This window comes from Carcharodon carcharias, chromosome 11 (genome assembly GCF_017639515.1).
Source record: "Carcharodon carcharias isolate sCarCar2 chromosome 11, sCarCar2.pri, whole genome shotgun sequence".
NCBI classification, from domain to species: domain Eukaryota; kingdom Metazoa; phylum Chordata; class Chondrichthyes; order Lamniformes; family Lamnidae; genus Carcharodon; species Carcharodon carcharias.
In genome coordinates, this window is record NC_054477.1 from 3996139 (window position 1) to 4012960 (window position 16822).

At 43.7% G+C, this 16822-nt stretch overlaps 1 protein-coding gene across 2 annotated transcripts in view; it reads right to left on the bottom strand.

Moving 5' to 3' along the window:
• LOC121284117 (arfaptin-2-like) overlaps positions 1 to 16822 on the bottom strand; it is a 72716-nt gene that overhangs the window by 53734 nt on the left and 2160 nt on the right. The window contains exon 2 of one of the 2 annotated variants that reach the window (XM_041199246.1): positions 15276 to 15384. The exons of the other annotated variant lie outside the window; for it this stretch is intronic. The gene's annotated coding sequence lies outside the window, so the exon portion shown is untranslated. The remainder of the gene's footprint in view (positions 1 to 15275; positions 15385 to 16822) is intronic. 2 annotated transcript variants of the gene reach the window in all.

The following is a 16822-nucleotide window of genomic DNA, read 5'->3' on the forward strand; positions in this document are numbered from 1 at the left end:
TCTGGTTGCCCTTGAGAAGGGTTGGAAATAAATGCTGGCTCAGCCAGCAAAGCCCACATCCCATGAGTGAATTTAAAAAAAGACCTTTGTTGTTTCCTTTGTTAAGATTTAGGACTCTGGTTTCAGATTGGACTACTTCATCCTTTAGAATGAGGTGTGAGTTGGCTAGGACAGATTGGGGAATTCATTAAAAGGTATGACATTGGATAGATAATGACTAATATTTAAGGAACGAATGTATGCATTACAACAGTTATACATTCCTTTCTGGCGCAAAAACACAACAGGAAAAGCAGCCCAACCAGGGTTAACAAAAGAAATTAAGGATAGTATTAGATCCAAAGAGAAGTCATATAAAGTTGCTCGAAAAAGTAGCAAGCCTGAGGATTGGGAACAGTTTAGAATTCAGCAAAGGAGGACCAAGAGATTGATTAAGAGGGGAAAAATAGAGTATCAGAGTAAACTTGCAACGAGTATAAAGGTGGACTATAAAAGCTTCTATAAGTATGTAAAAAGAAAAAGATTAGTGAAGACAAATGTAGGTCCCTTACAGTCTGAAATGGGAGAATTTATAATAGAAAACAAGGAAATGATGGAGCAGTTAAACAACTGCTTTAGTTCCGTCTTTACTGAGGAAGAAACAAATAACTTCCCAGAAATACTAGGGAACCAAGGATCTAGTGTGAAGGAGGAATTGAAGGAAATTAGTATTATGAAAACAATAGTGCTAGAGAACTTAATGGCACCAAAAGCCAATAAATCCCCAGGGCCTGATAATCTACAACCCAGGGTATTAAAGGAGGTGGCCATGGAAATAGTGGATGTGTTGGTTGTTATCATCCAAAATTCTATAGATTCTGGAACAGTCCCGGCTGATTGGAGGGTGGCAAATGTAACCCCATTATTTAAAAAAGGAGGAACGGAGAAAACAATGAATTACAGACAGGTTAGCCTAACTTCAGTGAGGAAAAAGCAAGAGTCTATTATAGAGTCTGCACTGGAGTGCTGCCTTGGGCTGCAGTAGAGTGCTTAAGTTGGAGTTTGGTGATTGAGGGAATTTAAGGATTAATTTCTATCTAAAGTCTAGTCTTTCCTTAATTTATTAATTAGCTAAAAGTTGCTATTTGAGTTGGAAGAAGGTAAGTTTTAGGCTAGTTTCAAAACAGGGTTTATACAGGCTCTGCTTGCAGCTATAACTAGTTAATTAGATAACTGGCTTAAACAGGTTTTCAGAGGCTAGATTCAGAGAGTATAAAAACAGGCCATCTTACAATGCTGACTTTGTCTGCACTGGAATGCTGCTCTGGGCTGCAGTAGAGTGCTTTAGTTGGAGTTTGGTGACAGAGGGAGTTTGGTGAGGAGGGAACGAGGTGATCCTTTGAATACCATGAGTACGGTTGGGTAAGTATTCACTACTTTTATCGCTTATAGTTGTTAAGGTCTTATTTTGTGGTTCATCGTTTGTAAGGGCTATATTCTGTAACAACAAGGAGCAAGGAAGATGGGCCTGAGAGTAATTGATGTTATTTGATATTAAATATCTTCCAAAAGGTTTAATTTAATTTAAAGGGGTAAGTCATGGCAGGAGAGCTCAAAGCTGTGTTGTGCTCCTCCTGCTCTATGTGCGAAGATGGAACATTTCCAGTGGACCAGCATGTGTGCTGAAAGTGTCTCCAGCTGCAGCTCCTGGAAGCCTGGGTTTCGGTGCTGGAGCGGCGGCTGGGGACATTGTGGAGGATCCGTGAAGCGGAGAGTATCATGGATAGCACGTACAGGGAGCTGGTCACACCGCAGGCTAAGAGTCCACAGGCAGGAAGGGAATGGGTGACCACCAGGCAGAGCAAAAGGACTAGGCAGGCAGTGAAGGCTATTCCTCTGTAAAACAGATATACCGCTTTGGATATTGTTGAGGGGAATGGCCTCTCAGGGGAAAGCAGCAACAGCCAAATTTGTTGCACCGTGGTTGGCTCTGCTGCACAGGGAGGAGTAAAAAGTGTGGGAATGCAATAGTTATCGGGGATTGAACTGTGAGGGGAATAGATAGGCGTTTCTGTGGCCGCAAGTGAGACTCCAGGATGGTAGGTTGCCTCCCTGTTGCTAGGGTCAAGGATGTCTTAGAGTGGATACAGGACACTTTGAAGGGGGACGGTGAACAGCCAGTGGTTGTGGTATACATTGGTACAAACAACAAAGGTTAAAAAAAGGGATGAGGTCCTAAAAGCAGAATACAGGGAGTTAGGAAATAAGTTTAAAAAGTAGGACCTCAAAGGTAGTGATCTCAGGATTATGACCAGTGCCACAGGCAGTCAGAGTAGAAATAGCAGGATATATCGGATAAATATGTGGCTGAAGAGATGGTGTGAGGGGGAGGGTTTCAGATTCCTGGGACATTGGGACTGGTTCTGGGGAAGGTGGGACCAGTGCAAACTGGACAGGTTACACCTGGGCAGGACTGGGACTGATGTTCTGGAGGGAATATTTACTAGACTGGTTGGGGAGAGTTTAAACTAAAAAGGCAGGGGGATGGGAACCTATGCAAGGAATCAGAGGAAGGGGAATCAAGGACAAGAACAAAGGACAGAAAGAGGAATAAGATAAGTGATAGACAGAGAAATCAAGGGCAAGAATCAAACAGAGCCTCAGTGATAAATAGTGGGAACAGGACAAGTAATGTTAAAGAGACAAACCTTAATTAAGGCTTTGTGCCTTAACACAAGGAGCATTCACAATAAAGTAGATGAATTAACCGCGCAAATAGACGTAAACAGGTATGATATAGTCGGGATTACGGAGACAAGGCTGCAGGGTGACCAGGGATGGGAACTGAACATCCAGGGGTATTCAGTATTTAGGAAGGACAGACAAAAAGGAAAAGGCGGTGGAGTTGCATTGCTGGTTAAAGAGGAAATTAACGCAATAGTGAGGAAAGATATTTACTCCGACAATGTGGAATCTGTAGGGATAGAGCTGAGAAATACTGAGGGGCAAAAAACGTTAGCGAGTGCTGTATTTAGACCCCCAAACTGTATTGGTGATGTTGAGAATGGCATTAAACAGGAAATTAGAGACACATGCAATAAAGGAACATCTGTAATTATGGGTGACTTTAATCTGCTTATAGATTGGGCAAATCAAATTAGTAACAATACCGTAGAGAAGGAATTCCTACAGTGTATACAGGATGGTTTTCTGGACCAATATGTTGAGGAACCAACTACAGAACAGGCCATCCTAGACTGGTATTGTGTAATGAGAAAGGAATAATTGGCAATCTAGTTGTACGAGGTCCCTTAGGGATGAATGACCATAATATAGAATTCTTCATCAAGATGGAGAGGGACGTAGTTGATTCTGAGACTAGGGTCTGGAATCTTAATAAAGGAAACTACAATGGTATGAGGCATGAGTTGGCTATGATAGGTTGGGAAACATTACTTAAAGGGATGACGGTGGATAGGCAATGGCAAACATTCAAAGAGTGTATGGGTGAACTGCAACAATTGTTTATTCATGTCTGTGCAAAAGTAAAACAGGAAAGGTGGCCAAACCATGGCTTACAAGGGAAATTAGAGATAGTATTAGATCCAAGGAAGAGGCATATAAATTGGCCAGAAAAAACAAGCTTGCAGGGAACATAAAATCTGACTGTAAAAGTTTCTATATGTGTGTGAAGAGAAAAAGATTGGTGAAGACAAATGTAGGTCCCTTCCAGTCAGAAACAGGGGAATTTATAATGGGGAACATAGAAATGGCTGACCAACTAAAAACATACTTTGGTTCTGTCTTCACAAAGGAGAACACTAATAACATACCAAAAATGTTGGGTAACACAGGGATTAGTGAGAGGGAGGAACTGAAAGAAATCAGTACTAGTAGGAAATGGTGTTGGAGAAATTGATGGGATTAAAGGCCGATAAATCCCCAGGGCCAGATAATCTACATCCCAGAGTACTTAAGGAAGTGGCCCTATAATAGTGGATGCATTGGTGGTCATTTTCCGAGGTTCTACAGACTTTGGAACAATTCCTACAGATTGGAGGGTAGCTAATGTAACTCCACTATTTAAAAAGGGAGGCAGAGAGAAAACAGGGAACTATAGACCAGTCAGCCTGACATCGGTAGTGGGGAAAATTCTAGAGTCCATTATAAAAGATTTAATAACCGAGCGCTTGGAAAACAGTGGCAGAATCGGACAGAGTCAGCAAGGATTTATGAAAGGGAAATCATGCTTGACAAATCTACTGGAATTTTTTGAGGATGTAACTAGTAGAGTTAATGAGGGGAAGCCAGTGGATGTGGTTTATTTGGACTTCCAGAAGGCATTTGACAAAGTCCCACATAAGAGATTAGCTTGTAAAATTAAAGCGCATGAGATTGGGGGTAGTGTATTGAGATGGATAGAAAACTGGTTGGCAGACAGGAAACAAAGAGTAGGAATAAACAGGTCTTTTTCCGAATGGCAGGCAGTGACTAGTAGAGTACCGCAGGGATCGGTGCTGGGACCCCAGCTATTCACAATATATATTAATGATTTAGATGAGGGAACTAAATGTAATATCTCCAAATTTGCAGATGACACAAAGCTGGGTGGGAGGGTGAGCTGTGAGGAAGATGCAGAGATGCTTCAGTGTGATTTGGACAAGCTGAGTGAGTGGGCAAATGCTGGCAGATGCAGTATAATGTGGATAAATGTGAGGTTAACCACTTTGGTAGCAAAACAGGGGGACAGTTTATTATCTGAATGGCGATAAATTGAGAGAGGGGAATGTGCAATGAGACTTGGGTGTCGTTGTACACCAGTCGCAGAAGGTAAGCATGCAAGTACAGCAGGCAGTAAAGAAGGCAAATGGTATGTTGGCCTTCATAGTAAGGATTTGAGTACAGGAGCAGGGATGTCTTGTTGCAATTATACAGGGCCTTGGTGAGACTACACCTGGAATATTGTGCGCAGTTTTGGTCTCCTTATCTGAAGAAGGATGTTCTTGCTATAGAGGGAGTGCAGCGAAGGTTTACCAGACTGATTCCTGGGATGGTGGGACTGACATATGAGAGAAGATTGAGTCAGTTAGGATTATATTCACTGGTGTTCAGAAGAATGAGGGAGGATCTCATAGAAATCTATAAAATTCTAACAGGACTAGACAGGGTAGAAACAGGAAGGATGTTCCCAATGGTGGGGGAGTCCAGAACCAGAGGTCACAGTCTGAGGATGTGGGGTAGACCATTTAGGACTGAGATGAGGAGAAATTTCTTCACCCAGAGAGTGGTGAGCCTGTTGAATTCACTACCAGAGAAAGTAGTTGAGGCCAAAACATTGTATGTTTTCAAGAAGGAGTTAGATATAGCTCTTGGGGCGAAAGGGATCAAAGGATAAGGGGAGAAAGCGGGAGCAGGCTATTGAGTCGGATGGTCAGCCATGATCCTAATGAATGGCGGAGCAGGCTCGAGGGGCCGAACGGCCTACTCCTGCTCCTAGTTTTTATGTTAAAGTCTGCGATAACAGGACACTCAGAAAATATCCAAATGATTAGATAAAGTTAACATGGATTTATGAAAGGAAAATCATGTTTGACAAACCTACTGGAGTTTTTTGAGGACATAACTAGCAGAATAGATAAGGGAGAAACAGTAGATATGGTGTATTTGGATTTTCAGAAAGCTTTTGATAAAGTCCCACATAAGATGTTAGTGTGTAAAATCGAGGATTGGTTATCAGACAGGAAACAGAGAGTAGGAACAAATGGGTCTTTTTCAGAATGGTGATCAGTCGGATGCCACAAGAATCAGTGCTTGAGCCCAGGCTATTCACAATATATATCAATGATCTTGATGAGGGAAGCAAATGTAATATTTCCAAGTTTTCTGACGACACAGAACTTTGTGGGAATGTGAGCAATGAGAAGGGTGTTGGGGGGCTTCAAGGTGATTTAGACAGGTTAAGTGAGTGAGCAACACATGGCAGATGCAGTATAACGTGAAGTTATTCACTTTGGTAGGACAAACAGAATGGCAGATAGATTGAGAAATGTTGATGTACAAAGGGATCTGGGTGACCTTGTACAACAATTACTGAAAGCAAGCAAAAGCAGAAAATGCTGGAAAAACTCAGCAGGTCTCACAGCATCTGTCAACAGAGAAACAGAATTAACATTTCAAGTCCGTATGACCCTTCTTCAGAGTCATATGAACTCGAAACATTAACTCTGTTTCTCTCTCCACAAACACTGTCAGACCTGCTGAGTTTTTCCAGCATTTTCTCTTTTTGTTTCAGGTTTCCAGCATCCGCAGTACTTTGTTTTTAACTGAAAGCAAGCATACAGGTGCAGCAAGCAGTTAAGAAGGCAAACAGTATGTTGGCCTTCATTGCAAGAGGACTTAAGTACAGGAGCAAGGATGTCTTACTGCAGCTGTACTGGGCCTTGGTGAGACCACACCTGGAGTATTGTGTGCTGTTTTGGTCTCCTTATCCAAGAAAGAAAAATATACTTGCCAGAGAGGGAGTTCAGCAAAGGTTCACCAGACTGATTCCTGGGATGGTAGGATTGTCGTATGAGGAGAGATCGGGCCGACTGGGCCTGTATTCACTGCAGTTTAGAAGAATGAGAGGGGATCTCATTGAAATGTGGCAGGGATGGATAGACTGGATGCAGTGATGATGTTTCCTCTGGCTGGGGGTTTAGAACAAGGGGTCACAGTCTCAGGATACATTTAGGACAGAGATGAGGAGAAACTTCTTCACTCAGAGGGTGGTGAGCCTGTGGAATTCTCTAGAGGCTGTGGAGGCCAAGTCACTGAATATATTTAAGAAGGAAATAAATTTCTGGACTCTAAAGGTATCAAGGGGTTTGGGGAGAGAGCGGGAGTATGGTGTTGAGACAGAGGATCAGCCATGATCATATTGAATGTGGAGCAGGCTCGAACAGCCAAATGACCTACGCCTGCTCCAGTGTTCGATGTCTATGTTTCTGTCCTGCCACCTTCAAGGACCTGTGAACATGCACTCCAAGGTCTCTCACTTCCTCAACCCCTCTCAATAACTTCTCATTTATTGAGTAATCCCTTGCTTCGTTTGCCCTTCCCAAATGCACTACCTCTCACTTTTCTGGATTGATTTCCATTTGCCACTTCGCCACCCACTCGACCAAACCAATGATATCATTCAAGAGCTGCTGAACCTGTATGTTAGCTTTTTGTGATTCATGCACAAGGACTCCCAAATCCCTCTGTGCTGTAGCTTTCTGCAGTCTTTCTCCATTTAAATAATATTCAGCTCCTCTGTTCTTCCTACCAAAGTGCATAACCTCACATTTTCCCACATTATATTCCATCTGCCAAGTTTTTGCCCACTCACCTAACCTGTCTATATCCCTCTGGAAACTCCTTCTGTCATCCTCACCACTTGCCTTCTCACCTATTTTTGTGTAATCTGCAAATTAGGTTATGGTACATTCACTTCCATTATATTCCATCTGCCGTGTTCTTGCCCACTCACTAAGTCTGTCAAAATGCTCCTTTATATCTTCTTCACAACACACATTCCTGTCTAGCTTTGTTTCATCCGTAAACTTGGAAATATTACATCTGGTCCCCACATCTAAATCATTGATATATATTGTGAACAGCTGGTGGGGCCCAAGCACTGATCCTTGTGGTACCCCACGAGCCACAGCCTGCCAACGCGAGAATGACCGTTTATTCCTATTCTCTGTTTTCTGCCTGTTCGCCATTCCTTAATCCATGCCAGTATATTACCTTCTATCCCATGTGCTTTTATTTTGCTAATCAACTTTCTGCGGGAGACTTTATCAAAAGCCTTCTGAAAATCCAGGAATACCACGTCCATCTACTCTCCTTTATCAATTCTGTTAGTAACATCCTCATAAAAACTCCAAGTTTGTCAAACATAATTTCCCATTCGCAACTCAGACCATGATTATCCAAGTATCCATTTATCACATCCCTTATAATAGATTCTAGAATTTTCCCTGTTTTCTCTCTCCCTCCGATCTTAAACAGTGGGGTGACATTTACGATATTCCAATCTTCAGGAACGATTCCAGAATCTATCGAATTTTGGAAAATGATCACGAATGCATCCACTACCTCTATAACAACCTCTTTCAACACTCTGGGATGCAGAATATCAGGTCTCAGGGACTTATCAACTTTCAGTCCCATTAATTTTTCCAACACAACCTTCTTACTTATACTAATTTCCTTCAACTCCTCATTCTCCCTAGTTCCTTCGATCTCTAAATCTGGGAGATTTCCTGTATCTTCCTCAGTGAAAACAGACACAAGGTAATTATTTAGCTTCTCCGTCTTTTCTCTATTGTCCATGATGAATTCTCCTGACTCTGCCTATAATGGACCACATTTGTCTTAGCTAAACTTTTTACATGCTTACAGAAGCTTTCACAGTCCGTTTTTTATGTTTTTTGCTAGATTGGATTCATATTCTATTCTCCATTTCTTTACTTGTATCTTGATCTTACTTTGCTGTATTCTTAAAAACCTCCCAATCCTACTATTTCTGGCAACTTTATAAGCCTTTTCTTTTAATCTTAGACAATCCTTAAACTCCTTTGTCAGTCACAGTTGACTGACCTTTCTTTTTGGGTTTTTTCACCAGGACAGAATGTATAGGTGCTGTATCACAGAATCACACAGTACAGAAGAGGCCCTTCGGCCCATCGAGTCTGCACCGACATGTGAGAAACACCTGACCTACCTACCTAATCCCATTTACCAGCACTTGGCCCATAGCCTTGAATTTATGATGTGCCAAGTGCTCATCCAGGTACTTTTTAAAGGATGTGAGGCAACCCGTCTCCACCACCCTCCCAGGCAGCGCATTCCAGACCCTCACCACCCTCTGGGTAAAAAAGTTTTTCCTCACATCCCCCCTAAACCTCCTGCCCCTCACCTTGAACTTATGTCTCCTTGTGACTGACCCTTCAATTAAGGGGAACAGCTGCTCCCTATCCACCCTGTCCATGCCCCTCATAATCTTGTTCACCTCAATTAGGTCTCCCCTCAGTGTTCTCTGCTCCAACGAAAACATCCCAAGTCTCTCCAACGTCTCTTCATAACTTATCTGTTTTATCCCAGGCAACATCCTGGTGAATCTCCTCTGCACCCCCTCCAGTGCAATCACATCCTTCCTATAATGTGGTGATCAGAACTGCACACACTACTCCAGCTGTGGCCTCACCAAGGTTCTATACAACTCCAACATGACCTCCCTACTTTTGTAATCTATGCCTCGACTGATAAAGGCAAGTGTCCCATATGCCTTTTTCACCGCCCCACTAACATGCCCCTCTGCCTTCAGAGATCTATGGACACACACACCAAGGTCCCTTTGTTCCTCAGAACTTCCTAGTGTCATGCCGTTCATTGAATACTTCCTTGTCAAATTACTCCTTCCAAAGTGTATCACCTCACACTTTTCAGGGTTAAATTCCATCTGCCACTTATCTGCCCATTTGACCATCCCGTCTATATCTTCCTGTAGCCTAAGACACTCAACCTCACTGTTAACCACCCGGCCAATCTTTGTGTTATCCGCAAACTTACTAATCCTAACTCCCCTCATAGTCATCAATTCTAACTCATTCCCTTCCCCCTGCAGAATATTCTGCACCCTCACCAGGATGTTCTTTACCCCTGAAATCAGGGAGTTGTTACAATCCCAGCTGAGGTTACCCCTGGACAAGTCAGATCCCAGGGTGGAACGCAGCTTGATAAATCCTAACTTTCATTGTTTGTTTAGATACATGGAGAATGTCTACTGAACAGAGTCACAGGAGTCAGCCGCTGAACTTTTAAGAATAAAACATTTATTAAGCTCAAAGATGAATATTACAATATACCTTCACCCACAACTATACCTTTACAGATATATACAGATGTGTAAGGACAACACAAGGTACATAGGCAACTCATACTCTAATGTCCACAGTAAATACCCAATAGGTGACCTGTGGTCAGACACACCGCACTCTGAAACCAAGTGACAGATGCCACACCAGACAGCTGCTATGGATCTCTCATCAAATCCCCCCTGACGCTTGTCACACTGTGAGCCGATTGGTCTCACTGAACTCCATCTTTCACATGAGGGTTTCCAATCTCCACTCTCCAAGAACTCGCTTTGGAATCTTCTTCCAAACCTTTCTCTGAGATGCCTTCCGCAAGGGTCCACCTCCAGGGTTTCGAACTCTCCTTCTGATGTTCCTTGCCCAAGTCATCATGTATGTTCAAGCTGTCTTCCACGCTCTCTCTCTCTCACTGACTCAGCCATCACCAGTACAACATTGCTTCTTATGCCCATAGCAAAGAGTTACAGACCTTCAGCCGTCCCTTTGGATTTTTTGGCCTCTCGTTTTAAATCTGCTCCCTGCAGCTTTTCTTCCTTTAAACTTGAAGCCTGGAGCCTTCCTCTGCCCCTGGCTCTTATCTTCAATTAACAGGACCTATTTCAGGTTCTTGTCCTTCCTTTGACTAAAAGGTCTTCTTGGGACTTTCTCCTGTTCCACTCTCCTGGATTTTGGGACTTTCTTTAGTTTGGAACCTGCTGTCTGCTCCTTTTCATGTCCTGCCTGTCCTGGCACCTTCTTCCAACAGCACTCAAACTGCTGTTGTGTGTGTGTGTGTGTGTGGAGCGGGAGTTGGGTCTCCCTCTCTCGACCCTTGTTGCTAGGCAACAGCAGAGTTTATTTCTACTCTTTTGTTTGCTTTAACTTCACTTCAGGAGTCATAAAACTCATTAGAAATGCAGGTACACAAACCACTTTAAACTTGCTGTCTCCCTAAAAATGAAACTGGATCCCAGGTTTCATCTTTTAAACCACAAATAGAAAAAAAATATAAAATACAAATACCATATAATTTATTTAAACTATCTCTATTTCCTAACAGAGCTAACACATAATATGGGACTCACGATGACAGTTACAAAAATGACTGTCCATTCCCCTAATTATGGAATTTCCTATAACGACTGCATTTCTACACTTAGCTGTTCCCTCCTCTGCAGTCCCATGTCCATTGGTCCCTTGGTCTGAACTGTACTTCTTCAGGGTGTTGTCACTCCCAGCAGTCTCCAAAAGCTGAGGATCTGTTTGAGAGTGGCACACACCCTGAAGGTCCCTGCTCTCCCTGTCTCTTCCTACTCATCCATTTATGATTACCCACTTACTATCCTGACCTTTCAATGCCTTTGGGGTAACCGCCTCCTGGAATGTACAATCCAGGAAACTCCGATCCTCCCTGATGCTTTGCAGTGATTCCAGCTGCCCCTCAAGCTCAGAAATCCTGAGCCTGAGCTGAAGCAGCTGAAGACATTTCCTACATACATGGTCCCCCAGCACACATGAAGCGTCCTGGAGTTCCCACATGGCACAGGAATTACAAGCAACAGGTCTCAGGTGCTCATTCATAACATAAGAAAAAAATCTCTGTTCTCTCTTATATAATCTAGTGACTATCTTGTTTAAACTATTAATTTTAATCAATGCCTCTCAAACTGCTCTATTATTCTTAATACTAATTCACTTAACGATTGAAATTTTATGGTTTAGCAAATTAAACCATAAATTTAATACAGTATTTTATAGTTTCCTGGTCCTAGTCTGTACAGTTACACATTGAGTGACCCTTACCCTGAATAGACAGCGAGAAAGACTGATACTGGCAAACTGCATTCCTGTTCTTCACACGCAATCCTACAGATGACTGTCACAAGCAGGAATACCAATGTGTGGGGTCCAAGAGGCTAAAGGAACAGCCACTAATGGTGGGTGAAAAAGGGAAGGACGAGGCATGCATTAGGAGACTGCAGAGTGTGACTGGAGGAGGTTACAGAAACAGGAAGGGGTAAGGCAGCATGCAATACAGGTTGCAAGATGTTTGTATGTCACAGAGGGAGCTTTCTGTTACACAGCATGATCCAAGAGGCACTCAGCTTGCTGTGTGTCTAATTGCTGTTTGAGGTATGTGCAATTTGAGACAATTTATTCAGGTGAGACAGTGAGCAAGGTTGACCTTGCCAAGGTCAGGGGCAGAATTAGTCACCCATTACAGGATTTGTTCTGCAGCTTCATTAATGAAACCTACAGAGCAAACGACCTACAGAAATAAACAGAGTGTGGGCTGGCCAATAAGCAGCCTACCACCATAGTGGAAACCCCTTCATCACACCAGCACATCAAGAAACAGTCCCACCATCATCCTCACTGCTGCTGCTACTCCTACCAGGACATCTGCTGTCACGGTATGTCACACTCTTACACCATCCTCACACATCCACTCTTGCTCGTCTGCAACCACTCTGTGACATCCATCATCCAGCCACAATGAGATTGACCCCTCTTTCTGCTGCCCAGTAGCAGAGATCTCTGGAGCTTTCCAGCTCTGATAAAATGGCTGAAATAGAAATTTTCTGGATCTCACTACTTAAGAGTTCTTTTTATCCTTACAATTTCAAGCACCTCTTGATTGGTCTTGTGATCTGTATGGAATGTTTAGCATATGATAGGAAGTAGAGATCGTTTAAGTAAATTATATGTGTATTTGGGTGTTAGGAATAAGCTATGTCTTTAAGTTTAGTATTTTTTTCTATTTGTGGGCTAAAAGATGAAACCTGGGACCTAGTTTCATCTTTGAGTGGAGACAGCGAGTGAAAAGCGGTTTGAGTACCTGCATTTTTAATGAGATTTACCACTCCTAAAGAGAAGTTAAAGCAAACACAAGAGGAGAATTAAACTGAGCTGTTGCCTAGCAATAGAGATCCAGAGAGGGAGACCCTCCCCCACCACACCCCCACCCCCGCCACATACACACCCACACACAAAAAACAGCAGTTTGAAAGCAGTTGGAAGACAGTGCTAGAACACCTGGGTAGGGACAGGTAACAAGCCCCAAGCTAAAGAAAAGTCTCTTAGCCAAGAAGAGAGGCAGAAACGGGAGAAAATCCCAAGAAGACCTTCTAGTCAAAGGAAGTGCAGTAACCCGGAAAAGGTCCTGTTAAGTGAAGTTAAGAGTGAGGTGTAGAGAAAGACTCCAAGCTTCAAGAGAGAAAGCTACAGGAAGCAGATTTAAAGTGAGAACGGCTTGTGAGATCCATAGCATCTGTCTGGGGTGGCATCTGTCACTTGGTTTCAGAGTGCGGTGTGTCTAACCACAGGTCACCTATTGGTTTACATGGACTATGTACTTATTGTTTTGTTTTATTTGTTTATGGGATGTGGGCTCGGCATTTACTGCCCATCCCTAAATGCCTTGTTCAGAGGGCAGTTAAGAGCCAATGACATTGCTGTGGGTCTGGAGTCACATGTAGCCCAGACCAGGTAAGGACAGCAGATTTCCCTCCCTAAAGGACATTAGTGACCCAGATGGGTTTTTACAACAATCGACAATGGTTTCATGGTCACCATCAGACTTTTAATTCCAGATTTTTATTGAATTCAAATTTCACCATCTGCCGTGATGGGATTGGAACCCAGGTCTCCAGAGCATTACCCTGGGTATCTAGAATAGTAGCCCAATGACAATACCACCGCCTCACCTAACATTAGAGTATAAGATAGCTTTTGTAACCTGTCATCCTTACAAATCTGTATATATCTATAAAGGTATAGTTGTGGGTGAAGGAGTATTGTGATATAGTTCATCTTTTCTTGCAGAATAAATGTTTTATTCTTTTGTTAAAAGTTCATCAGCTGACTCTGGTGACACTGTTCAGTAGCCATTCTCCATGTATCTAAACAGTGCAGAAGGAGACTATTCGGCCCATGGAGTCTGCACTGGCTCTCTGAAAGAACATTCCACCTATTCCCACTCCCCTGCCTTATCCCTGTAACCCTGTACATTCTCTCTATTCAGGTAGCAATCCAATTCCTTTTTGAATACCTGCCTCCACCACCATTTCAGGAAGTTTGTTCCAGGCTCCAACCACCCTCTGGGTGAAAACATTTTTCCTCACATCACATTTACTCCTTTTGCCAATTATTTTGAATCTGTGCCCTCTAGTTCTTGATGTTCTCTTGAGTGGTAACAATTCCTCACTATTTACCCTGCCCGTACCCTTCAGGATCTTGAATTCCTCTATCAAGTCTCTTCTCAGCCTTTTCTCCAAAGAAACCAGTCCCAATCTCTCCTCTTAGATACAGTTCTTCATCTTGTGAATCTCCTCTGTACTCTCTCCAATGCAGTCACATCCTTCAATTATGGCATCCAGAACTGGACGCAGTACTCCAGATGAGGACTAACTAGTGTCTTATACAAGTTCAACATGACCTCCTTGTTCTTGTACTCAATGCCCCTATTAATAAAGCCTAAGATACCATATGCTTTATTAGCTGCTCTCTCAACATGCCCTGCCAACTTCAATGACTTACGTACATATACACTAAGGTCCCTCTGTTCCTGCACCTCCTTTAGAGGCTCTCCCTTTATTTTATACTGTCTCACCATATCTTTCCTGCCAAAATGAATCACCTCACACTTCTCTGCATTGAACTTCATCTGCCACTTGTCTGCCCAATCCACCAACATGTCTATGTTCTTTTGAAGTTCAAGACTATCCTCATCACAGCTGACATCATTTCCAATCTTCATATCATCTGCAAATTTTGAAATCATATCCCGCACAACACAGTCTAGGTCATTAATATATATCAGAAAGAGCAAGGGTCCCAACACTGACCCCTGGGGAACTCCACTACAACCCTTCCTTCGATCTGAAAAACAACCATTTATCACTACTCTGTTTCCTGTCACTCAGCCAATTTCTTATCCAAGTGCTTCCTTACCCTGTTATTCCATGAGCTAGAATTTTGTTCACGTCTGTTGTGTGGCAACATATCAAATACCTTTTGAAAATCCATATACACATCAACAGCATTGCCCTTATCAACCTTCTGTTACCTCCTCAAAAAACTCCAGCAAGTTAGTTAAACATGATTTTCCCTTGATGCATCTATGCTTCTTTTCCTTAAATACCCTGCATTTGTCTAAGTGATTGATTTTATCCCATACTATAGTTTACAGAAGTTTCCCTACCACTGAGGTCAAACTGACTGGTCTATAGTTGCTGGCTTTATCCTTGCACCCCTTTTTGAACAAGGGTGTAACATTCGCAATTCTCCAGTCCCCTGGCACCACCCCTATGTCTAAGGAAGGCTGGAAGATTATCACTAGTGCCTCTGCAATTTCCACTCTCACTTCCCTCAGTACCCTTGGATGCATCTCATCCAGTCTTGGAACTTTACCTATTTTAAGTAAAGATAGCCATTCCAAAGCCTCCTTCCTCTCGATTGTAAGTTCTTCTGGTGTACCAGTTACCTCATCTCTCACCGCAGCCTGGACAACAAGTTCTTCCTTTATAAAGACAGATATAAAGTACTCGTTTCAACACCTCCACTATTTCTCCAGCCTCCACAAGCAAGTCCCTTTTTTTGTCCTTAATTGGCCCTACTCTTTCTTTTACAATACTTATTATTTATATGTTTATAGAAGATCTTGGGATTCCCATTTATGGTCACTGCCAGCCTCTTTGCATGCTCGCTCCTTGCTTTTCGTAAGTTTCTTCACTTCCCCTCTGGTCCTTCTATATTTAGCCTGATTCATCCTTCCCCCTCCTCCTCCCCCTCATCCTCCCCACCTTCCTCCACTCATCCTCCCCACCTTCCTCCACTCATCCTCCCCACCTTCCTCCACTCATCCTCCCCACCTTCCTCCACTCATCCTCCCCACCTTCCTCCACTCATCCTCCCCTATATGCCCCTTGCCAAATATCCACTCCCCCACATATTCTCCCCACATCCCCCTCCCCCACATATTCCCATCCCCACATCCCCCCCTCCCCATATATTCCCATACCCACATCCCCCCTCCTCCATATATCTCCCCCCATATCCCCCCTCCCCATATATCTCCCCCCATATCCTCCTCCCCCATATATCTCCCCCCATATATCCCCCCTCCCCTATATATTCGCCCCCTATAACCCACCTCCCCATATATTCGCCCCCATACCCCGCCTCCCGATATATTCGCCCCTCCATATGCTGCCTCCCCCATATATTCGCCCCCCCATATCCCGCCTCCCCCATATATTCGCCCCTCCATATCCCCGCCTCGCCCATATATTCGCCCCCATATCCCCCTCCCCCATATATTCGCCCCATATATCCCCCCACCCCATATATTTGCCCCCATATCCCCGCCTCCCCCATATATTCACCCCCATATCCCCCATCCCCATATATTTGTACCCCATATCCCCTTCCCCATATATTTGTACCCCATATCCCCTTCCCCATATATTTGCCCCCCATATCCCCCTTCCCCATATATTTGCCCCCCAATATCCACTCTCCCCCATATATTCGACCCCCCCCATATTTCCCTCTCCCCTATATATTCACCCCCTATATCCCCCCTCCCCCATTTTTGGCCCCATACCCCCCTCCCCCATATATTCGCCCCATATCCCCCTCCCCCATATATTCGCCCCCCATATTTCCCCCTCCCCTATATATTCACCCCCTATATCCCCTCCCCCATATATTCGCCCCATATCCCTCCTCCCCATATATTCGCCCCCATACCCCTCCCCCATATATTCGCCCCCATATCCCCCTCCCCATATATTCGCCCCCATATCCCCCTCCCCATATATTCGCCCCATATCCCCCTCCCCCATATATTCGCCCCCCATATTTCCCCTCCCCTATATATTCACCCCCATATCCCCCTCCCCAAATATTCGCCCCATATCCCCCCTCCCCATATATTCACCCCCATATCCCCTCCC